General features: G+C 45.2%; 2 protein-coding genes across 4 annotated transcripts in view; one reads left to right on the top strand and one right to left on the bottom strand.

Annotated features, from left to right (window-relative positions):
* Window positions 1-10,189, bottom strand: part of INSYN2A (inhibitory synaptic factor 2A) — a 67,153-nt gene extending 56,964 nt beyond the window's left edge. For both annotated transcript variants that reach the window (XM_055353894.2, XM_055353893.2), the window contains exon 1: window positions 9,644-10,189. The gene's annotated coding sequence lies outside the window, so the exon portion shown is untranslated. The remainder of the gene's footprint in view (window positions 1-9,643) is intronic.
* Window positions 1-24,977, top strand: part of DOCK1 (dedicator of cytokinesis 1) — a 565,813-nt gene that overhangs the window by 290,793 nt on the left and 250,043 nt on the right. The window lies entirely within an intron of this gene.

The following is a 24,977-nucleotide window of genomic DNA, read 5'->3' on the forward strand; positions in this document are numbered from 1 at the left end:
TAGACATGCGTGCCTGTAATCCCAGCTACTTGGGAGGCTCTCCTTAACACATCCGATAGACAACCATCAGATCTCCTGCGATTTCACTCACAATCATGATAACAGCATGGGAGAAACCACCCCCCTGATCCAGTTACCTCCACCCAGTTCCACCCTTGACACATGGGGATTATGGAGATTACAATTGGAGGTGAGATTTGGGTGGGGACAGAGAGCCAAACCGTATCAGAGGGGCATAAACATATGAATGAAATAGCTTTCATTTTCCTGTTCTTTGGACTGAGAACAATGAATATAAAATTATACTAAATAAGGAAGCACAGTACTTAGGAATCTCATGCCACACTGCTGTTGTCCATTGAGATGAACGTGGAGAGGAAGGAGAAGGGCAATGGGGATGTATAAAGAGAGAGAGGTTGTTAGGGGAACAGTGAGTCGAGAGAAATGCACAGACAAACAGACACATGCACACACAGATACAGGAGGGGAAGGGGATGTGTGCTGGAACATAAGTCCAGGTCAGCTGTGGGACATCTGTGGGCTGTTCCTTGAATCAGGCACATAGAGTTTTGATAGCCTTCAGCCATGACTCCCAGCATTTTGGTTGCTCTTAAAGGGCCAGTTGCAGCAACCCCATCTCCTGTCCAGAAGGGAACGTGACAATTCACCCCGGGGCAAAACAAGAGCCCAGGCTCGGGCAGGCACCCGAAGCAGGACATCATACAGTTTCCTGTTCTATGAAGCACCCAACACATAACACATTAGGTGTTAAACTCAATGAAGAGTCCCATTTTCAGCAAATATTCCTGCGTTTGCCTCTATCTTTTTATCTCTCCAGCACCTCCTTGGAACAGATGCCCTGCTACTTTACAAGGCTTGTGGAAAAGAGAAAGAGAACAGTAGCAAAAGCCTGTGTAGTTCATGAATAGAAGTTAGCATTGTAGTGAGTAAGCAGTACTGATGATCTGTGAAATGATTCTCTGTGGACTTGAGCATGCTAAAAAGATCTTGAAAAAGGAAAACATAAATCTTTCCAAAACCTCACATGACCCCTGTATGCTTTCGCCTTCTTGAAGCTTTGGAGGAGAGCATAGGTGTGGATGAAATGGAGTCTTTTAAAAGTTGTTTTGGTTTTTGTTTTTGTGCGTGGGTTTTTAAAGAGAGCATATCCTGCCACGTAGAAGAAAATCCAGGGGGTGGCTGTCCTCCTACAGGAAGGAGGTAAACAAGCATTTTTCCTTAAGGGCTCTATTCCCTCAGCCTCGCTCCCTCGAAGGCCACACCTGGAGGCCAGGAAGTTAATCCATTAAAAAACAAGGAGAAGAAAGAGAAAGAGAGAGAGAAAGAGAGAAAGAAAGAAAAGAGAGAGAGAGAAAAGCAAGCAAGCAAGCAAGCAAGCAAGCAAGCAAAAGCATATTGGTCTCTACCCCAGTCCAGGTAAATCAGAACTTCTGGAGGATGGAGACTGGGTACCACTTTTTGTTTTAAATACCTAATATAATTTTAATAATGCACATACGATAAAGAACCAATGGCCTTCTTCGTTTATCTTTTTCACCCTTTGTTGTCTTCTATTTCCTGCTGTATCTCCAAAGCTTAGAGAAGTTTGTGGCATACAAAAAGTACCCAGAAATATTGACTGAACGAAGGGCTTAATGAATGAGTGAATGTCACGAGGGAGCAGGGAGGTTGAGCCCCTTCCATTTTTTTCTAGAATGAACCTAGACATCAGCCAGGTGTTGGGATGATCACCAGCAGATCCCACACAGGCCCACAGAGTGTCTGTGCCCTGGCCTGGCTGGGCTGTGCTGTGCACCAACAGATGGGGTGGATTCATGTTCCACAGAGGAGAGAGCTAGTGGCCAGTTATTGTCATGGATGAAAATCCAGGTCTTTCACAACGTCCATTAATTATGGGATGGCAAATTCCAAGTAAATTGTCACTGAGCAGACCCATAGTAGGAATAGGGCATATTCACACTTTATATATATATATATATATAAATATATATAAATATATATAAAAAATGAATATATATATAAATATATATATATATATATTTCTGGTTGGAGACGCAAAACATTTAGAATTCTGTTCCCTTCTAGAAATTCCATGGCTTGGGGCAGCTCTTTTCAACCATGGATCTGGGGTTTGAGACCGGTCATTCGTACACTGACAGTCTTTGCACAGTGAATAACTCTGGATTTTCTCCATTAGAGAGGGGTGCTCAAGGTCTTCCCATGCTACCATGGTTTGCTAACATGGTTAATTTCTGGCCGTAGTCCTTACGAACTGGGGCTTTGAGACCACCTGCTTGGTTTTGAGTTCTGGCCCTTCCCCTCCACTTAATAGCCCAGAACTCTGGGCAAGTGATCTAACCTGGGAGAGCAAAGATCAGAAAAGGTAACACTTGTGTATAACACTCAGCACAAGCTAGGTACCATTCTGTGCTTTGTGTATGTCTGAACCTTTCATTCTCCAAACACCCTCTGAAGGAGAAATTACTATTTGTAATAAAGATGGGGAAACAGAGGCACAGGTAGTGGAGTCACATGCCAAAGGTCACACAGATAGTTACTGGCAGAGCCAGGAGGGCAAAGGAGGACAGCCTGGCCTGGAGCCTGTTATCGCACCACCACGCTGCACTCCACTGTGAGCTGGGTCAGGGCTCAGGTGGTCGGCTCCTAGGAAGCGCTCAGTACACAGCCCTGGTGATGAAGTGGATGTACACAAAGACAGCACACCTTGGGATGTGTTGTGCATGTGGATGACACTGGATGCAGGACCTACGAGACACAAGCTTGAGAATCACTGCCAGAAGGTTCCAACCTTGAGTGGCTGATTAAAAACTGTACGGTTGTCTTAGACTTATACTTTAAAGCTGCATTTGCCAGTGGTCACTCTCACTGCCTCTCAGATACAGTTAGAACTGATGCTTCCATGTGGAATTATTTTAAATAATTACTAGGAGTGAGTTGGGGTCCGGGCTCTGCCACTCACTCATTAGCTGACCTGCCCAGTGCAGTGTGGGGCCAACCCTGCCAGTGAGCCTGGGCACTCTGTCTGAGGCTCCAGTGTCCAGCCACCTGCTAACTTCTGTCATTCAGCCTCACCCTGGGTGTTTTTGCCACATGGACAAATGTGATAGACACAATAAATAAAGTAGATATATATTCAGAATAAATATTATATAGCAAGACTAAAATATAAATAGCAAGTGCAAAACAAATTAAATGAGGATGTGAATGACTTCAGTGAAGCCACTGAGCTAACAACTACCTTTAAAACTAAAACGGTAAGTAATTGAGAAATGCAGTTATCATTGGGCAAGAAGTCAAATGAAAAATACGGTTTGAAAGTGAACAGCATATTTTCAGCATTCCTGTGATTTCACACAGTACGTTTGCACATGGCACATTATCTAAGCTATGGGAGTCTCAAGTGCACGGTTAAGTGGACGCTGTGCAGTGTGATTTACGCAAGGAAAAAAGACAAAAATAATCTTTATGCAGCACTGTCATTGATTTTTAAAATGATAAATTGGTGGGACTGGCACAGAGATCAATGGAGTTGAAGTCACGACGTCAAATTGAGATGTGAGGTTAAGGCTGGGAGACAGACATCTCCTTCTCTCATGCTGGCCCGATGAACTCTCCAGTTTTTTTGGTGAGCTCTGGTGAAAACTCTTTTTAACCCAAAATGTCAGCATTTGGGTTATAAGAACATTAATTTATCTGACTGCAGTGAGATACATTTTCTCAATTCTCCTTATTTGCTTCTTTTACCCTAATACTAGGTCACCAAATTCAAAGACGTTCTTTCTCTAAAAACTCAACTTCTACCCAACTGAATTTTCACCAAAGGAATTGCTGAGGTTGAGTTTCGTGGTAAAGAACCCAACCCTTTGGTGCTTTTTTCTTTTCTAAACACTGCATGGCCAGACATCAGTACTGTTCAGCCCTGGAAGCCGTCTTCCTCTTTACTGCCTTCTCACGGTGTTTCCTTTAATTCCTGCTACACAAAAAGTTACAAGTGGAAATGGAAGAAAACAATTCTTTCCCAATCAGGATTCCCTGAGTTGGTAGCAAAATCACTGGCTAGGTTTGTGTTAGTAGCCTCATTAAATATTTATTAAGCACCTGTTATAGATAGTACTACGCTTAGTCATTTAAGGATTTGCGTTGTGAATCGCTTCATCCAATTTCCTCCTATTTCAAAGTATTTCTTGTGGACATTCTAGGAGGTAAGAGATAATGAAAAACTTATTTTTTAAATAATATTTCCAGTTGAAAATTCACACTCAAATATTTAATAGAAATCCTATCTTTTCCCCCGTTCCTGCTGGCTCCCAGACTTCTGTTTCCATTAAAATCCCCCACCGCCTTGCTGGCCTTGGGTAGCATCTTTAATCCCTTCTTTCTGTCTTGCCACATTACAAAGACTTGTCTGCCAGAAGGTTTTTCTCATAGCTGCCCACTAACTTACTTCCCAGTGCTACTGAGACTGGCACATTCTCACCTGTGACACCTTCTCAATTGGTCTCCAATGGTTTGCCTCTAGTTATACCGCCTTAATCTTCTGAGAATATATGTTCTTGTTTCAAACATCAACAGAGGACCCTCTTGCCCTGCTGGTTCCTCCTCAAACTGACTCCAGACTATGCCTCCACTCTCTGATTCCAGCACCTCAACCTTTGCTGAATGTCACTTCTCACTCTTCCCATATAAGTCTGTAGCCCTGAGCACCCTGCCACTTGGCTTAAGCTCCAGGACTAATGTCTGCTGGGCTCAGGAGTGCAATCTCAAGCATCACCCACGAAGTCAGCCGGGGCATCGCTCTCTGCCTGTAATCTCCTATCCTGATTCTACCTGGGAGTCTTTAGGCTCCTGCCACTTCCTTGCCACCTCCTCCCCTCCTCCTGGACTTGAGCTTCTTGGAGTCCTCTCACTTGGTCTTGTAACACCTTACACATTGCCTTGGCCACTGCTGCAACAGCTCAGTACATATCCACAAATCAGAAGTCCTCTCTGAACAAAGCCATCTGCATATCCATCTACCTTCCCTATGCTTGCCCCATTTAAAAATCCCAGGTTTTATATTTTTGCTGCATTTTTAAGGATGCTAAAATCACTTACTACAAAAATAAGCAGATTTCACTGTACAAAATGCAGGTAGTAAGAGGTATCTAAAATGTAACCACTAAGTACACATAGAAAAGATTTTTAAAAACATGAAGAAGGACCATTGACAAATACAAGATCTTCCTAGAGAAGAACAAGGGTGGGGGATGTCACATCACCAGTGGAATGACCTAGAAACACAAAGACTGCTCAATTTCATTAAGGTTGGCAGTGAATATGATATAGCCCCATGCTGCTTCCTCAACTGAACAGCTGTAAAAAGGCCCTCATGCCATCAGCCTGTGCTTTTTCCTCTTTCTCTCTGGGATGTGCCTGTCCGTGGAACCCCTGCTTTGGGATATAGCTGTGATCATCTCTGCTGAGATGGAGTGAGAGCAACTTTTATTTGCAAGGCTGCCTGTAGTATTTTCAGCATTCCGTAGCCTCCTTCCCATGTCTCTCATATGTTGTAGTTTACTGCATTTCATTTCATGGCCAAAGCTAGATTATTAAGGGCTGAACTGGAATTTTCCATATTAAGTAGAATATAAACTTCAACAAGCATTTTGATATGGTGGGGTTTTTTTTGTTTCTTTACCATTCTATTGGATAGAATAGTATAATTCATATGAATGTATGCTGTGCAGAGATGTAAGACTCTCTTCTTTTCTTTTTTTGCTCAAACTTCCTAACAGCAGGATAGTGTGGTAAAGAGAACATGTCTATGGATGTGCGATACTTTGAATAAACAGTTCAGTGCTCTATAAAATAAATATTCACAAATAATGACTTTGGGGAGAGTTATTTCCAAATCCCTTTGAAATGTGTTGTTAGCCAAAAGGTTTATAGAGTAATTTAGAATCATAATTCCTGCTTGTCCCTAGTATCTGCTGTTCTACATTCAAGTTAATTTTCTCTCAGTCCCAATTAGAGCTGGGAATACATACTCAGCAGAAAGAGACACATTTGTCAGGTTAGAATGTTTTGTTTTTCTTCAGGTAGTGATTTGTCATCTGATAACATCTTTGTACACCTCAAAGTCCCTCAACCCATTCATTATGGTTTGAATCATGTCTAAAGCACGTATGACTCAAATGCACACTGAATATCCTGTGACTTACAGTAGAGGGGTCTCTGAAAGGACTTGAATTTGGAGCCAGGAAATGTCTCTGAAGTTATGGTTTTTCTCAATGTGAGAGGTAAGATCCTTGGTTGCCTGGAGATATCTTAGTTAGTGCCTTCCGGATCTGAAACAGACACATTATCGCACATGGTCCAAAGGTTCAAACCTATCCTTTCACGGCTTAGTGCTTAACACAAGACATTGTCCAAACAACTTGTTTACAGCAATCCTGTCAGGGTCCCTATAGTTTGGTTCCTGCAAGTCTGTATTCTGTCCTTAATGTATAAGAACAATGTACATTTTAAATAAACTGATTAAAAGTCATGAAGTTTCACTACATATATATCATAGGTTAGCTCCAGTATTCGAATAAAGACTTCTCTCAATGTTTGTATGAGAATTTCACGGTAATGAAAGTGTCGTCATGTAGTATCAATCATATTAAATTTTGCTTTAAAATATTGAAGTCACCCCATAATGTTATGAAATATTAAAATCAAATATGTGAGGAGACAAAAAAGGATCTGCTTCATAAATCATGCCAGCTAATTTCTGGTTGGGGAATGTAGGTCTCCAACCAGTGGAGTCATGGTGGGGAGGGGTTGTGGTGCTTCACATTTATGAAGGACTGTTGAAAATGACGATGACACTGGTTTTATCTGGGGAGTTTTTATGACCTCACACTCCCAGAATGACGGTGGTTTGCCTCAAGTATATAGAATTTGCCTGCCTTCCCAACTGAGCTTCTTGGATGCTATGGACGCGTTGAACAGCATCCTTCACAAGCGTTAAAATCCGTGGTGAACCTGTCACTGCCCTCCTACATAAATATCTGACCACAGAGCTGCTGCTTTGGGAGGTAGCTGTGATCATTTTTGTATCATGAGTCTCTGAGAAGCATAAGTCACCTGCTTCTCATATTCCAGAGTTCAGTAGTTGTCTCTAAATGAGATAGCCATGGCTGGGTGCAAACAAGAGAATACAAATGTCTACATTAACGGGTCTGTCCTGCCACTCTGCTGCGATCCATTGTTATTTCTGAGAATCATTTTGATTTTTGGACTGCTTATTTCAGTGTGTAGGAGTCTTCCTTGTAGATGAATGCCTTTCACGTACAGGTCTTTCTCTTATTTATTGATTTATTTTAAAATTTTTCCCTACAGAGGGAGAAACAAAACACAAAAATTCCCTTTCCTGCCACAGGGGAAAACAACTGTGGCAAAACAGAGAAGCCCCCAAAGTAAACAGAGTAATAGAGTACCCAGCCTCCCATAGAGCTTGCAGAAATCTCATTGTGCAGACATGGAGCTTCCCAGCTTTTGCCTTGTTAGCCTATCTCTTAACCAGTAATTCTGTTTCTTAATAGGATAAAGGGCCTGACTTACATGAAAGCTCAAAGTCTTAATCACAATGATAAAATACAAAGTCGTGGCAACTGTAATAAGTTTGAAGACATATGTAGCTTTTCAAGGACATCTTGTCTTTAAGGAAAAGTCTTTCATTTAGCTAAAGAAATTAAACTGAATTGTTTAGTCTTTTAAACAAAATGATGAATTTAGTGAAGAAAACAAAACTCTCCATGGCTAACGTAATTTATGCAAAATCATGCAATTAGTGATAGCTGTGCTAGACTTTTTTTTTTCTTAACCAAATGCGCCTCTAATAAAACCATCGTGAGGAGCAGTGCCATCTAATGTAAGTAGTAAACATGGATAGTAAATGATTAATATCTGGTGAGGCATGCAGATGGCAGGACTTCCATTTTTTCTTTGAGCTCCTTGTGCATGTTTGCTAATCATTCTTGCAAAAAAATTGCAAAGATAAATATGAACTTTCAAAAGTAACATTCAACAGGATATGAATGTAAGAAATAGCACAGTGTGGGGGAATAGTAAAAACCAGCACTTTCCGCCTCTGCATAGTGAAATGACGGTAACTTGCTGTAGCGTAAGCTTAATAAGGGTTATATCATTTTCATGTATGTACTACTCTGGGAATGGCCCGGGTCTTGTGAGTGGTATTTTTTAATCAAGTACCCAGCCAGCGCAGTCACCCTGACAGTCCCCCCACTGAGATAAGGAATGGAAAGGTAACCCTCTAACAAGTCCTCGTTGAGGGGGAAGCGTTCAAGTGCACAGACGTCTACCCTGTGCTATCCTGAGCTGTAGTCTTCTGAAATGATCGCTTGGCTTCCCAGCCAAGGCAGGGCTCCCCCAAAGTTCATTCCCGCTCTTGCAGTTTCACCTCGGGATGCTTCCGCAGAATTTCAGCGCCTAAGCAGACAAGGTCAAAGTAAACCGCTTCACCGCTGCTTCTGGCGCAGGGGCCCAGAGCGCCTCCAGCTCCCCAGCACAGACCAACAGCAGGAGAGGGGTCCGGGCGGGAGCCCTGGGCTGTAGATAAGCAAAACGCACCCATTTTCTCTCCTATTTACTCCAGAGGCACCTCTCCTCCCCCACTCCTGGCATCTCTTTATCACTGGCTCCCTCTCCCTGTGGCATATTTTTGGGTAGTAGAATGCTGAGGTCACAGGGAGCGGCTCTTTATCCAAGCAGTGAGGACATCAGCCTGGAGCCCTGAGCATGAACCAGCAAGATGCAGGCTCTCGCTCTTGACTTTGGGCTCCAGGAGCTGCCCCGACCCCGGGCTGCCCGCGGGCTCCCTCCTCCCTCCTGCCCTCGCCCGCCAGCTCGCAGTCTCTTAGGTCTGCAGTGTTGGTTGGTTTCCCACGCCTGTCCCGGTCTGACTCGGGCTGCCAGGCACCGGGAAGCCCCGCGGCGCCGACCCCAACCCGCAGCCCCGGGAAGCTGCCAACCCCAGCGAGTGGAGGAGACGGGCATTTCACGTGGGCATCTGCCTTCACTGCTGCTCGCGCCCCTCCTCAACGGCCGGCGTCAGGGCCCCTCTGTTCCAACTCATCCCCCTCCGAAGTTAATCAGCCGTACTTGTACTTTCCAGGGCGCTTTAGTTTGGAAAATACTTAAAAGCCTCGAAACCTTCCGGGGAGACGGCCGCCCCCAGATCCCCCAGTTTTGCCTGGCTAGGGCTGTCGGGCGCTCACGAAGCTGTGGCGTCTGTCTGGAACCCACATCTTAGAGGCGCAGCCCCGCTCCTCCCTGACGTCGCCAAAGTTGCCAGACGCCCCTCAGCGACCCGGTCGCGCCAGATGCAGTTGCATAACCTTACCCCCCACCTGCGACCGCACCGGGTCCGCTCCCGGCTGCACCGGGGTGTCCCGGCCCCGGGAGCCGCCGAGTTTCCGGCCAAGCCGGTTTGGGGCCGAGTGTGTGCGCCCGAGTCGGGGTCGGCGCCCGTCCGAGCGGTGCTCTGCCCGCGGCCAAGTACGACGGGCGCGGTGGCGTGGGAGCGCGGGAGGAGGACACGCGGGGCTCCGCTTACCTTCCGCTGCTTACAGATAAGTCGAGGTCGATGCAGCGCCTGGCTCGGGCATGTCTCGCCACGGACCCTGGCAAGCCTGGCGCGGCACGGAGCACTCCGGGCAGGGCATCCGCGGCCAGACTCGCCGCGCTCGCGCGGAGGAAGGCTCGGCTCCGGGGACTTGGCCCGCTGCGCGCCTGCTGCCCGCCCCCTCCACCGCCGCCGGCCCGGCCCTGCTGGCCCCCGCGCCGCAGCTCGCGTCGCTCGCGTCCCTCCGGCCCCGCTTAGCGACGCGCGCCGGGAGGCAGCGGCTGGGCCAGCTCCGGGGACGCCCGCGCGCTCGCTTGCTCGCGACGCGGCGGAGCCAGCCACAGCCACCCGGCTTCGCGCTCCTCCGATGTCCTCATTTACTGCAATTGTCTTCGGCGAGATCTCAGAGCCAGGGCCAGAAGGCGGGGGCGGGGCGGAGGAGGGAGCAGGAGGGAAGTCCTTTCCGCTGCTCCAGGTCCCAGCTACTCCGCGGAGCCGGGTGGCCAGAGGCGAGGGCGCCCCAAGCCGCGCGCCTGCCGCCTGTGCGCCCGGCTGGCACCGAGGCGGGCGGAGCCCCGGGCCCCGCGGGGCGGAGGTGGGGCGGGGGCGGCGGGGGGCCGGGCCGGGCCGCGTGCGTGGGGTGGGGGATAGGGAGGGAGTGGAGGAGCCCCCTCCCGCCGCCGCCGGAGCTGGAGGAGGAGGAGGAAGAGGAGGACGAGGTGGAAGGAGCTGCCGCTGGCTGCCGCCTGCGCGCGGGGCTCCACCACAGCGCGTCCTCCGGGTTTCTGGGCTGCAGGCGGCGCTGCATGGCCCGGGAACTTGTTGAGTCTACCCTGGAGCCGCCCCCGGAGCAGCTGGCGGGCGGGGGACTCCGTGTGTTCTCTCAGGGATGGGGGGTCGCTGGGGACCCTGCTGCATGACTGTCTGCTGTGCCAGCCAGCCTGGCCCGGCGGGGCTTTGGGAAGCCAGGCGCGAAGGGTGCGGGTCTTGTAGGTGCCTGGCCGCTCACCTGCGGATGCTGCCTTGTAGAAGCAGGAGTTCGGGGATCCTTTCAGTGCCTGCTCCAACCTGGTGTCAGCCCCTCTACATGGGGACAGGAGGTCCTATGAGTGGCCTGAGGACTGAAGTGGGAGGGCCTGCCTGGTAATGTTGCATGCTGACATTTAGGGACACTCCAGAGCAGGCGCCACTGCCACTCCTAGCCAGGAACCCTACCCCCCCTCCAGAGCACACACCACCCGTCAGCAGAAGCCACAGGGCGCAGAGGCTGAGTTCCTTTGTGGCAGAGTAGAATTCTCTTGGGAGAGGAAAAGACCTAGGATGCACACGGAGCTATCCCCGCCCTTAATTTCCCACCCACCAAAGAGTATTGGGTGTTTTGAGCTCAGAGCAGCAGACCCAGGGGCCCCTCTGATGCCTGTCAGGCCCTGGGGCCTGGGCCAGGGACTAAGCAGCCAGCCGAGTGCAGGGCTCCTGGCCCCCTGGATTTGCTCCTAGAACGTAATGTAAAATGTAAGTAGCCACATTTATTAGTCTGTTTCTCAGGAAAGGACAGAGAAGTAGTGGACCCCAGGGAAGGGACAGGCTTCGGAGAGGAAATTGGGAGGACAAATGGAAAGTCCTTTCACCCACCCACCTCTCCAGACACATCAGTGGGCAGTGAGACCTCTTTGCCTATACATCCCTGAGTCTCTGCACCTAGCACCAGCTCTGTGCCTGTGGCCAAGCCATAGCTCCATCCTTGTTCGCTGAGCTGAACTGAGCCTATCACTGCCTTATAGAGTGTCTGTTTTTTATAAATGACTTTATACGAAATACCTTCTTTGTATGTGGATGCTTTGGGCAGTGTGTCCAGACATTTCAGAAGAAAAAAAAATCTAAAATGTCATCTATTTCCCTCTTACCCCGCAGCATCCTTTGGTATACGATTTTGCCAGCCTTGGGGATCCAGATATGCCCAGGACGGGAGTCCTGAGCCTGTGGATCCAAACTCTGCCCACCTCACTCTTCTTGTTGTTCTTCTTAACTCAGATCCCCCAAGCCCGATTTTCCGGCTTACCAGGGAGGCTGTTGGGAGCTGGCTGGAAAGAGATGCTTAATTATGTGTGAGCAGTATGGAAACTGCAGTCCCCTCTTCTGCCTGTAAGGGGCCTGGGAAGGGAATGTATAGGAGTTGGGGACGTTTAAAACCAGATAGGAGAAGTTGCCACTCTCCAGCATGTTCCCTTGGGGATGTGTTGTTGCAGCTGTGGGCTCCAGTAATTTTCCCAGTGGTCTGGGGAACTTCTGTAAATCTTACTTTATTGGCAATCCATAAAATTGAAATCTGCCTTCCGTCTTTTAAAGTGACTGTAAATAAAGCTGCCAGGAAACTTGGGCATTGGGCTGGTAGTATCAGAAGGCTGAAGTTTTCCGGGACCAAGAGTGAAAACAGGTCAACATAAATGCATGCCCAGCAAGGCAGTGCTCAGCCGCAGGTGGCACTGTGAACTGGCAAGAAAACAGCTCCAAGGATAGTGCTATCTGAGATTCGCATGATGTATAACTCCAGGAAGAAAATGGAAAGCCGTAATTGGCAGGTTAGAAAATCCACTTATATGAAGAGGAGAGTATAACGGAATTCTGTAGCATCATCAAGACTGCTTAGAATTGTTCAATTGTGTAGTAGACTTACAGTTGTTTTGCTAAGTCTATTAAAATCATTGGCGTCCCTTCTTTTTTTTTTTTTTTTTGAAGTAAGAAACCATTTACGTATTGTAGTACTTAAGTGCATGTCTTCAGCATCACAAATCAAAATATTGGTGAAAACTTGCCTCACCATACCTTCGGCTCTGGAGAGATACTCCACATGGGTGAGGTGTGTGTCATCGTGCTCCAGACTTTAAAGCAAGCATCATGCTGGGGGCTGGCTGGAGAGAAGGGAGTTTCAGCCATCTTCCTGCCCACAGATCCCTCTTGCATTTTTTTTTAATAGATGGGATGTAGGCATATTTTTAGGGTCTAGAATGAGTCAATATGCTCGGCTTCCTCAGGAAAAAAAAAAAAGTGAAACTTGATAGATTCATTTTAGGAATCAATTGGTATTGGCTTTTTATATTTTGCTTAAGATTTTTGTTGAAAAAGATAGCCTTGCAAAGGAGAAAATAGCTACTTTTCAAGTGGGATTTCCTAAAAGCAGAGGAATAAAAATAAAGGAAAGTTCAAGACAGCTAACTAAGCAAAATATACACGTCTCTCTTCTTTTGCCTTCTTCTTGGAATTGTGCAGGGGTTGTACAGAGAATTGCTGGAATTCCACCCCTATGGTATAGTAAGTTTGAGGTCTCAATTTCCACATAAAAAAGGCAAGAATATACAAGTCAAACATGTTCAAGAATGTTCATAACAGGTTTATCTATATCTGTTCCAAACTGGAAATAATCCAAATACCAGTCAACAGTAGATAAAGATTTCTTGGTTCTTCGTATAGTGGAATACTAGACAGCAACCCAAAAGCACTAACTGCTGATGCATGCTTTGGCATGGAGGGCTTCTACAAAGGTGCAGAACAAAGGAAGCCAGACGCCCAGTGTTTATGACATGATTCCATTTAGATGAAGTCCAAGAATGCGACAAAATTATCAATGGTGGAAAATATCAGAATGGGGATTACCTTTGAGGCATACTCGTTGCCCGGGACCACAGGAACTTCACTGGTGCTGGATCATTCTGTCTCTTGCACTAGTTGCTTATGCAGTTTTCCACCTATATAGAAATTCATGGAGATGTTTCCTGTCACAGTGTGACCTCATTTGTCTGAGCATCATCACTGTGTCATTGCAATGTCCACATGCATGCTCCCCAATAACCCTTACCCCTCAATGAACCAGCGTATCTGTCAGTGTGATTAACCTGTATCCTCTCCAGTATGCAAGGCAGGAGAAGAGAAAAGTGTCTCCAAACTAGCAACTGCCGAAGAGGAAGAGGAGCCTTCCAGTTTAGCTACACAGCAGAACTTCCTTCTTTAGGAGACTGCCGATGAAACGCCTGCCCTCCCAACTGTCCGATGTCGCTATGGCAGAGCTCACTATGGACGTGAATTTTTCTTTCCCATGTCTTTGTTACACGAAAGCGGTCCCGATCCAGATCCCAAGAGAGGGTTCTTGGATCTCACACAAGAAAGAACACAGGGTGAGTCCACAGTGCAAAGTGAAAACAAGTTTATTAAGAGAATAAAGTAGTGAAAGAACAGCTACTCCATAGACAGAGTGGGACATTCCCAAAAGTAAGAGGAGGAATGCGTCCGGCCTAGGTACAATACTCATATATATGGGGAGCTCTGCTCTGCTACGAGGGTTTGTGATAAAGGATTAAATTTCTTAATTATTATATTTTGCAAGAATCGATATTATCTGTTTTCGTTTTTGTTTTTGTTGAGACAGAGTTTCGTTTTGTTGCCCAGGCTAGAGTGGCGTGATGTCAGTTTACTGCAACATCCATCTCTCATGTTCAAGCAATTCTCGTGCCTCAGCCTCCTGAGTAACCTGTAACCACGCCTGGCTGATTTTTTTTTGTATTTTAGTAGAAATGAGGTTTCACCATGTTGTCCAGGCTGGTCTCCAACTCCTCAGCTCAGGCAATCCACCCATCTCAGCCTCCCAAAGTGCTAAGATTACAGGCGTGAGCCACTGCGCCCGATATTACTATCTTAAAAGTAAAATTAGGAACGCCTTTGTTCTCAGGATGTCTGGATATTAGGACACTCCCAAGTCTGGGTCTGTTTAGTAAACATCACCAGTGTGTTCCCTTAACCTTAAACATCTAGAGGTGAGGAGTGCCTGACTTTCTAAGAATGCAGCCCAGTAAGTCTCAGTCTCATTTCTCTAGTCCTCACTCAAAATGGAGTCGCTGTGGTTCGGATGCCTCTGACATCTTCATATGCCAAAGAGACTCTCAGATGAGCCCAACCTAAGTCTGTGATGGGCAGGTTACACCCGTCAGTTCAGAAGCTGTGGTAGCAGATCAGCCAGTGCTCAATGCCTACAAGGGAAAAGTAACTCATATCGCCTTCGACCTGTAGGGTCGAGATCATTCCCCTGGGGACACTTTAGCCTTGCCTTTCAAGAACAAGACAGACACAATGCTCAAGGTGCCCCAGTGGGGCCTCCTTTTCTGCTGAGAAGCCCTGCAGGAAGGCTTTCTGCATCGTTCCCCTTGTCATATTCTGCTCGAGCCTTCACTCTCCTCTTTCTGGGCTTATTTCTGGTTTAAGACTCTCGCTTTGTGTAAAGCGCCTTGCCCATGGCTCTTCCACAGTCCTGGCAGCCGAGCCGTGTTTCCTTCTGGTGGGAACCAGAGCTGTTTCTGAGGTGCTGGTCCATGTTCCAGGGCCATGCCACTCCTCTGGCTTTCTTTTCCTTTCATGGTAAGAAACTAGAGATGGTTTATTGGCCTGAAATACAAATTTGTTTTGAAAAACCTGAGCATCGTGAGGACTAGTTGAGATCCCTGGCTTTCTATGATGCATCATTGTGAATCTGATTTATCCACAGAAATGGAAGGTTTTCCTTCTGAAAGAGAGGGAAGTAGCTCTAGGTTTTTGTTTTTTTGTAATGCTCCCTACAACTGAGGCAGTGATATATGGGAATAAGGAGGAGCAGGCGTGCACTCTGGCTCTCCCCTCTCCCCTCACAATCCCTTATTTTCAGGGCTCTGAGCAAACCCCAAGGCTTTCCCCTCCCAACTGCAGCGTCTCCTTTCTTTTAGGCGGACTCCTGGGGAATGAAACAGAAACGCTTTATTTTGTTGACCTTTATTTGGTCAGTCTTGGTTGCTGGTTTCTATAGGGTTTCTTACTATCCCATTCTCGTCACTGGGGAGCCAACCTCTTCAGCACAGGTAGATGGCTCAATGGGCTTGTCTTAATCCTTGCTGGTAAGGCCACCAGTCTCATTGAGCCTGCTGAAGCCACCTTCTCATAAAGCGGCTGACATGCCCACAGAGAGTGACACTTCTGATCAGAACTAGGGCAGGAAGGGGCCAGGCACGGTGGCTTATGCCTGTAATCTGAGCATTTTGGGAGGCCAAGGCGGGCAGATTGCTTGAGCTCAGGAGTTCGAGACCAGCCTGGCCACTATGGTGAAAGCTTGTCTCTACTAAAAATAGGAAAATTAGCCAGGCATAGTGGCTCATGACTGTAATCCCAGCTAGTCGGTAAGCTGAGGCAGTAGAATCACTTGAACCTGGGAGGTGAAGGTTGCAGTGAGCTAAGATCGCGCCACGGCATTCCAGCCTGGGTGACAGAGCGAGACTCTGTCTCAAAAAAAAAAAAAAAAAAAGAAAGAACTAGGACAGGAAGGGGTAAGAATGGATTTCACACTTGAGTTTCCACCCACCAGCGCTCTGTGCTGGTGCTGGAGCTACTGGCTGCCCTTCCCAGGCCATCTGCCCCGGTGCACAGGAGGCTTTTCTTTAGGGAGCCGCTGCAGGGAGACCTGCAGTCTTCTCCCAGCTAGGGGGTGTAGGAACTTCCTTGTTTGCCCTCCATCCCCACCTTAGGTTCCACAGGCATGGAAGAGGGATGGGGTAAAGGGGAAGGCAAGGAACATGGAAGCCTCCTTGTTGTACTTTTTTCCTTCCCCAAGCCCTGACTGAATATGAGACTTCGATGAGAATGATGCTCCGCTTCGGTTGTGCGCCTCCAGGGTGGCAGGTACTCGGTCCATTGTGGGTTATATACTTTGGTTCTTACCAGATAACTGGGCACTTGATACTGTTAAACTGTCTCCACAGATGTGGATCAGAGAACGTAAGTGATCTCTCCAAGGTCACACAGCGAGGAAGGGGTGGAGCCTGGATTCAAATCCAGTTCTGTCTGATGCAACCAGAGGACAGATTCTGACCAAAAATGCCAGCTGCTCATGCCAGGCTCTCAGGAAGCTGATGCTGCGTCCAGGCTGGCTGCAGAGTAGCTTTGACCAGCATTCTTTTGTCGTCATTAGCCGTCCCTCATTATCTCACTGTATTAGTTACACTTTGAAATAAAAACAGGCACTGAAACAGCAATATACTCAAATCATTTTGCATTTTGATAGCACTCTAAGCTTCCCCAATATAATTTCAGTGATATTCTCACGTTTTCTTCGTTGAATAACAGCTATTAAAATGATTCATCACAATATACGTATCCCATCTATACCACAAGAGGCCACTTCACACCCTTCTGGTGCCATGTATAATGGCATCGTATTACCATGGCCTTTAAATTATCCTGAACGCCTCTTTGGTGCTGTCATTTGCTGAGATTCAGTCATAGTGGACAGGATATGTGTTTTTATTTTTTTTAAAGATGACTAACACACTGTGCATATAATTCTAATTACCTACCCTTGACATTTTATGCGCTTAGTGCAATAAATTATTTTGCTAATTTGGTCTAAGAATTGACGACCTGACTTTAGATGTATTTATTTCGCAGCGTGGCTCATGGGTGATGTGATAGCAAGCTATGGAACATTGGAAAGCAAGCATTTTATTCTTGAACACCAAGTTCCAAATGGGAAAAGTACAGAATTAAAAATAAAAAAATCTCTAGTTATGTTTGATGACCTCTGAGGGCACACAGACTGTCAGTTCCATGTTTTCCATAAACGTTTTTTTTTTTCATATTATTGAGTCTTTGGAGAATTAAACCGTCTTCGCTGTAATTGCACTGCACGGTAGGGCTGCGGATCTCCCCATGTCCAATTCACCTAATTTGTGTTTTGGCACATTCTGCAGCTGTGCCATACTCTAAATGTGTGTGCACCCCTCACTTCGGGGTTCTCATATATTAGTCCATTAACTAAAGTTAAAGTAAAAAATCAAAAACTTATTTTAAGACATTTCTTACACAATTTTGATTTTTTTTTTTTTTTGAGATTCAAAGAAAGGCAGGGAATTTGGCTTGTAAATGTTGCTTAATGTTTTTTTCTCTTTTTAGAAACTCCAGTGTCCATAGTTTAAAGTGAATATGGCTAGAATGTTGTACAAACGCTCCTGGCTTCATCCACATCCCTGTATCTCGGCAGTCACAGCTCCCTGGCACCTTCTCCCCCTTGCCTGGACGGAGGCTGCTGAGTGATCTCCTAGGCCTTCCTAGATTGAGAGGGGAAAGGGAAGATCTTAAGATTCCAGAATATTCATTTCATTTAAGCGAGGGAGGCAAATCCGACAGAGCTTTTTCCCATTTGTGTTCATTTATTGGCTGTTTCCGTGGATTCGAGAAAGAAACTTGAAAATCTGTTTTGTTTTGTTTGGTTTGGTTTTGAGATGGAGTCTCACTCTGTCACCCAGGCTGGAGTGCAGTGATGTGATGTTGACTCACTGCAACCTCCGCCTGCCAGGTTCAAGCAATTCTCCTGCCTCAGCCTCCTGAGTAGCTGGGATTACAGGCATGTACCACCACACCCAGCTAATCTTTGTATTTTTAGTGGACTTGGGGTTTCACCATGTTGGCCAGGCTGGTCTCGAACTCCTGACCTCAAGCAATCCACCTGCCTCAGTCTCCCAAAGTGCTGGGATCACTGGCGTGAGCCACCGTGCCTGACCGTTTTTTTAAAAAAAATAGAGATGGGCGTTTGGAAATTGAGTCACTCAAAAGGTGAAGTAGCTTTGTCCCACAGATCTGTTACTCAGTATAAAGTTGAAAGGAAACCTAAATTCATTTTATTTGTGTTTCCAGTGTGCATCCCAGACATTTGTTTCAGAATTTGTTAAACATTGAAGAAGATCACCTAGGGTTGAGTAGGTAAGAAGTAAATGTGGGTTTGAGAGGCCGTGATAGCCAATACCCTCAATGGCTGCTCTTGGCCTGTTGGACAAGCCCTCCTTGCACATGACTTGCTATCCTATGACCTGCCTCCAGATCAGTCACCCTCCCCATTTGACTGTGGGTGGCCTGGCTCTGTTTGATGACCATGAGCAATAAAGTTACCCTTTCATTACCATGCCTTGGGCTATCTGAGCTGGATGCCCCTAAGTTCTAATAGAAAATAACATTTATTGATGGTTTTTTTTCCTTCTCTGAACCCAAATATGACAATGAGGAAATTTATTTTAAAGGTACTGATTTTTTCCTTCCCCACAGAGTAAATATTGTCACATGGAACTGCTGATGATACTTCTGAGTCCCTTAAAATAAGACTTGTGATTCATTCACACCATGAAAATGGTAGAGAACCAACATCTTCACCTTCAGATTCATACGTTATTGGCTCTTTCCTTTTTGGTCCGTGGGTGTTAATGAACATTTTCACTCTGGAGCTTTCTCTGCTTCCGACTCCAGCGTGGATGAAGGAGTGCAGCTTCTGGCCTGCCTGGTTCATCCTCTGGGTCTCTCAGCCCTGGGATTTCCACGTTCCATCTCTGTTGCAGTGGGCGAGTTGCATGATGCATTCGATTTGATATTTTACAGAACCTCTACTGAGAAAATAGGGTAAGCAGATTAAAGCTGAACTCAGACACGTGTTTGGCAACCACCCACTCTTGATGGCGTAAGTGGATGGAGGCAGGTGGCCACAGCAAACACCATGTGGCTTTACGAAGAAATGTTCCTCTTCCATACATTAGGCCTGTGTAAAGTTCCTTGTTGGACTTTTGCTTCTTCGATGACAATACATATTTTGTTAGTATTTAAAGGACATTTTTAAACATTGCTGAAGTGCAATCAGCTTAAATTGCGATTCATATGACAAGTGTTGAAACAGGGTGATGTTTGCCATGAAATTTAAATAAGCTCCGTTAAAGCAGAAATGTCTATATACCATGAAAGACGCAATGGTCTCCCATAGCCTTCCCCTATTCTTTACTTCTTGACAAGCATGAATAGTCTCTCTGTTTGAATACAGAGGAGAGTCAGTTATTTTAAAAGAGTTATCATCTATGTGTATAGTGCACTTTAAGCAAACTCTTTACATGCAAGTATGACTTACCAACAAGTAAACCTTACCGAATAAGTGCTCATTTTGATTAAGGCTACCTTCAGATAACCACTGTTTATCATGCACTTAGAGGGATTCAGTTTTCCAAAATAATTTAAAAGGTGACTTTTTAGAACATCATCTATTACATTGTCATCTACCATATATTATTATTCTTTTTTTTTTTTTTTTTTTTTTTTTTTTGTGACAGAGTCTCACTCTGTTGCCCAGACTATAGTGCAGTGGTGCAAGCTCAGCTCACTGCAACCTCCACCTCCCAAACTCAAGCAATTCTAGTGCCTCAGCCTCCCGAGTAGCTGGGATTACAGGCACCCGCCACCATGCCCAGCTAATTTTTGTATTTTTAGTAGAGACAGGGTTTTGCCATGTTGGTCAGGCTGGTCTCAAACTCGTGACCTCAAGTGATCTGCCCACCTCGGCCTCCCAAAGTGCTGGGATTAAAGGCGTGAGCCACCGTGCCCGGCCTACTGTATATTCTTGTATATACATGTGTATAAGAATATGCATTTACTTAATACGCTATCAATGTACAGAATTGTTTGTTGTGGATTTCTGCACACGTTCCTTGGGTAAGAGAGTCTTGATGTGATTTGCGCTGTGAGAGCAGAACTTAGGTGCTCTATGTTCTCCAAAGTCCCCCTCCACCTCCTGGATGGCATTTATTCAGTAGAATCCGAGCTCAATAAATAAAGAACCTCGTGTACTTCCCAAAGAGCCAGACACTGTGTTAGCTGCTTTATACATACATCTCTTAATTTTCATTTTCTGACAACATTATGAACTATGAAATGTTGATAGGATATGAAAAATCAAGAGCTGGTCTTACGGAATAGTGCAGGATTCCTTCCCTGCTCCATTTTTCAAAGCTTTGCTCCACTGGAACTTAACAATGTGCTGTCTTTCAGTACGTCTGAAGGTCTTTTTCAATTTAAATCAGTTTATTCCTGTTTTTACTATATCCAACACCTTGCTATTCCTAATATAAACAGACTTAGTGGCCTATTAAGTATTTTACTTCTAATGCTTTTGAGTTTCTTCTTGGCGGTGGAGGTGTAATCTCTCCCAAAACCTGCCTGCACTTCACAGAGAATAGGACCACAATTGCCAGAAGAAACTGAACCTTTGTGGGGGGAAAAGAAAAATACAGCCTTCCCTCATTCTCCAGTCTTAATTGAGCTAACTCAGTTTATGCCAACCAGTTCTTGCTGGTCATAGTTCTAGAGCTTTATGAGAATTAAATCCTGATCTCACCTTAATCCTCCTAAAATCTCCGTGAAACTGGGCACTGTTATCAGTACCATTGTGAAATGAGGCAGCAAGTACAGGGTGGTCCCTAAATGTGACTAAGTCAGGAATCTTATGTAGAAAGCTTTACAAGGAAGTTGGGGGGTGATGAGGAATTGTCTCCAGAAATACCAGATAAACAGTTCAAATTTTAGTGAAGCAAAAGATAGGCATATTTTGGCCTTGTTTAACTTGTACCTGAATGTACCAATAACACTTTTGGAAGACTTGGACGTACTCTTCCTCTTTTCCCAGGAAAATGGGAGTGTATTCATTCCTGTACATGTTGAGAACACGGACAATTCTCACATTTTAGGATTGTCTTAATAGGCAACTGACTTTATTATCTACGTGTTGATTGAAAGAATAGCTCATAGCAGGTGTTAAAAGTTTTTCCTAAAGAGCTACATTTTCAGTATTTTAGACTTTGAAGGCCATAACATCGTAACATTTCAAATGTCGTGAAAACCCAACTCTGCTGGTGAAGCAGGAAAGCAGCTGTAGAGAATATGTAGACAAATGGGCAACTACTGAGTTCCAACAAAACTTTATTTACAAAACCAGGAGGTGGGCCAGATTTGGTCCACAGGCTATAGTTTTGTGACCCCTGGCTTATAGCATAAGTTGTTGGACAGAATTTTGATACCATATGTAGACCCAAATTTTAAGAATGAATTGATGCGTTTGATTGATCACAGGAGAATTCAGTGTTTTCCCCTTTGCTTCTTACATACGCTAGATTGTAGGCTCACCCGGCCTCCTCTGCGATTTGGGCAGAATTAGAGCAGTATATCCTATCAAGAATTACTTCTAGCAGGGGATATGGTGAAGGGGCCATTCATCTGTTAGTATTTGAGTAAGAAACAGTTCCATACAGACAATTGGGAATAGTAATGTCTTTGTCATTGTGAAGCGGAAGAATTTTGCTGTCTTAGTTATGGGAATGCTCCAGTTATGGGAACTAAAGTGCAGTAATTGCTTTAAATGGACGTCATATATGTTTGGCTCCGTAGTCCAGTAATTTTATTCACCACGTTCCCCTGAGAGAAGACTTGACAAGACAATCCTGGACAGTCAGCATTGGATTTTCATCTCCAGCTGATTTATTTAGTATTTCATGCAACCCAATGGAGTATCTTTGCTGTAGGGTTTTAATACTGGAGCTATTATGATGACTGATGTAATTTAGTTTCCTGTATTGATGGTTTCCAAACAATTGAGATGAATAGTTAAGTTTCTATAATTGTTCTCTGTAACCATATGAAAAATGATTTTGTATTAGCTTAACAGGAGTTTTTTCACTAAAATAAGAATCAGTAATCAGTTGGTTATCCTTTTGAATATTATATTTAATGCCTCAGATTTGAATATTATCAGGAAGCCAAGATTTCAAGACCCCGTTTCATTTTTTTAAAAACATGACAAAATGTGACATAGTGAACATTGAGATCACTGAGCTTCATTGTGGATTAGCACCCCACTTTCAAATTTGTCAACACGATATCATCTGTTAGATGATATCTAACGTTGAGATGTTCTCTAAGATAATAATGTTGAGATATTCTCTAAAGACCTAGGATAAACTTCTAATTTAATTTCCTATTGCAGTATTTTTGTGTTGCCTGTCATTAAGACTGTGGAGCTTCCTTATTAATTAAATTTAGTTCACTGTGTATATTGCTACCACTTACCAAGTGGTCGCTAATACAGCCTCTCTTAGGTGATGGCTTTTTGTTTACCTAGCGATGAAAAGCTTAACCTACACTGCATTTTTTTCGTGTGTGTTTAACCAAAGGAAACATCTTTGAATTTATCTTCTCACTGCATAACTGGAAACACTGAAATTTATTTGATGATCCAGAATCAGTTCCTTGGTTTTTAACTTTATTTCCATCCACAACAAGTGGCAGCTTTGAGAAGCTTTCATGTTCTTCACACTGAGATTCCAGTGGATGAGTCTGAATGTTTAACTCCTAGAAGTTAGGAGAAGATTGAGCTTGCTTTTGGAGTTTAAGAATGAAAATGCAAGTGCATGTGCCTATTTTAGGGCCTAAGTTGGATTTTCATAAAATAAAGCAAAATCTGAGGTCACCCTGTGTGGGAAAACCTCATCCGAGATTGGAGATTGAAAATAGGAGCAAGGGCCAGAAATAGCCGCCTGGAGAGCAGAGCTAAGGACTGGGTGGTGCCTGTGTGTCCTTTGGGCACCTGGTGACTTTCAGGACATCATAGACGCAAGGGTGAGGGCCCATCTCATCCTTACTGTCAGAGGCAACAGTACAGCCCTGGGGTGTATTTCACGTTATACCACTAGAGCTGAGTGCTTAAAGGGCATCATCAAATCCATTTTTCTTTCCTTGAGTGGAGCTGCCTTTCATTTGTAAATGATGGATTTGAAAAATGGACAAGTAGTGAAAATGCAGGAAAATGATTCACATCAGTAGGTGCTCCATCAGATGTGGAGTAAAAATCAACATGTCCCACAACTGGGCAATTAAAGGTTACACATAGAATTTATGGAAAGAACTTTGGAGTGTCCCAGGGATTGCAAAGGTGGTTATAAATGCATGTGCTCACCTCTTCCTGTTAGCACACACACCTAAATACGCAGAATCTCTCAGCAGAGACATTCCGTTGAGAGCCTACTTAATAAACCTCATTTTAATTTTATTCACCTTAGTAAGGCTGCAGGAGTTGGTAAGTCCCGTGGACTTGGAGACTTAGGTTAAGGGAATTCCAAGCTTGACTGCTAGGCTGCTGGTACAAATCATCTTTCTCTCTTTCTAGTCACCTGGATACATTACGATGTGATGCCAGACTTCCCCAAAACCCCAATCAAGAAATAAGAAGAGATTTTTCTCCATTTCCTGGTTCCCTCACAGTGAGAATGAGATTTTTTATGAAGTCTTACGTTTGGTGGTTATTGGCCCATTACCTATGGAAACCGCTGTAAAGACCTCACAGTGCTGCCATCAGCAGGCGCTGTGGCCTTCGGCGGTGCCACATAAGGTGGCCCCAGTGCTCATCCCAGGAAGAATGGCCCCTGCTTGTCTCGGCAAATGACTCCCACGGAAGCTGTGGAGAGCCACGAAGGTGACAGGCGGCATTAGAGGGGCTGTAAAGGGACCGATGCCTGAGAATTTCTTCTGCAGGATGTAGAACCGTGTGCATTTGGATGATAATGCAGTCAGAGGAGGGCTTCCTGTGATTACTGTGGAATAACTCTCAGGCTGAGCCCGGGAAACCAGGAAATGCACGTCTACCAGGAGCCGAAGCAGAGGGGTTTCTTTTTCCCTCTTGCTCTGTCTCGTTGAACCTTGGTTCTTCTATCTGTCCCTGAGTCCTGCCTCTGAGCCACTGCCTGTTCCCTGGGTGGCTCCAGCCATGGACTGCATGGGTGCCAGGCACATAGCTGGTGACTCTGCCCCTCTGGTGAGTGCAGCATGGCCTCTGCTCTCTCCCCCTGCCTCTTTTTGTTTTCCTTCTCTGAGGGTTTCTTAGCCTCATGAAGTTTAAAGCCTAATGCAGATCCTCTCCCTCCGCTGCATTGTTCTACGTGTTACTGAATTTCTCCAAAGAGAAAAATAAAAACTCAGAATATTCTTGTGACTGATTTCTGAATGTGACACGTGGCGTAATGACTTAAACGTATTACAGCCAGCAGCTCTTGGTATAGGACCCATGATATTTTATTATATTTTGTTTAGCATTTTGTTGTACTTTATTATTTTATTGTCTTTGTTTTATTTAGAACACTTTACATCCACCCTTTTCACAGAGTTTTAAGTGTATGTTACGGTACTGTTAACTCTGGGTACGATGTTGTGCAGCAGATGTCTAGAACTTACTCATCTTGCGGAAGTGAAACTGTACAGTTGTGTCTGTGATCCTTCTTAAAGCCTTAGCTGGGCTGCTGAGTCCTGCGCTCTAACTACAGGAAGGGCAGCTAAGGAAAGCCAAGTGCAACTTGCCAGACAGATGGGATTTTCATGTCTCATCTATCAGGCAGGACATTGTCTCAGTGTACTCAGCAGACTCCTAGACTCAGGTTCTGGGCTGATGCTGTCAGACATCATAAAAGGA

Source organism: Gorilla gorilla, chromosome 8 (genome assembly GCF_029281585.2).
Source record: "Gorilla gorilla gorilla isolate KB3781 chromosome 8, NHGRI_mGorGor1-v2.1_pri, whole genome shotgun sequence".
Taxonomy (NCBI): domain Eukaryota; kingdom Metazoa; phylum Chordata; class Mammalia; order Primates; family Hominidae; genus Gorilla; species Gorilla gorilla.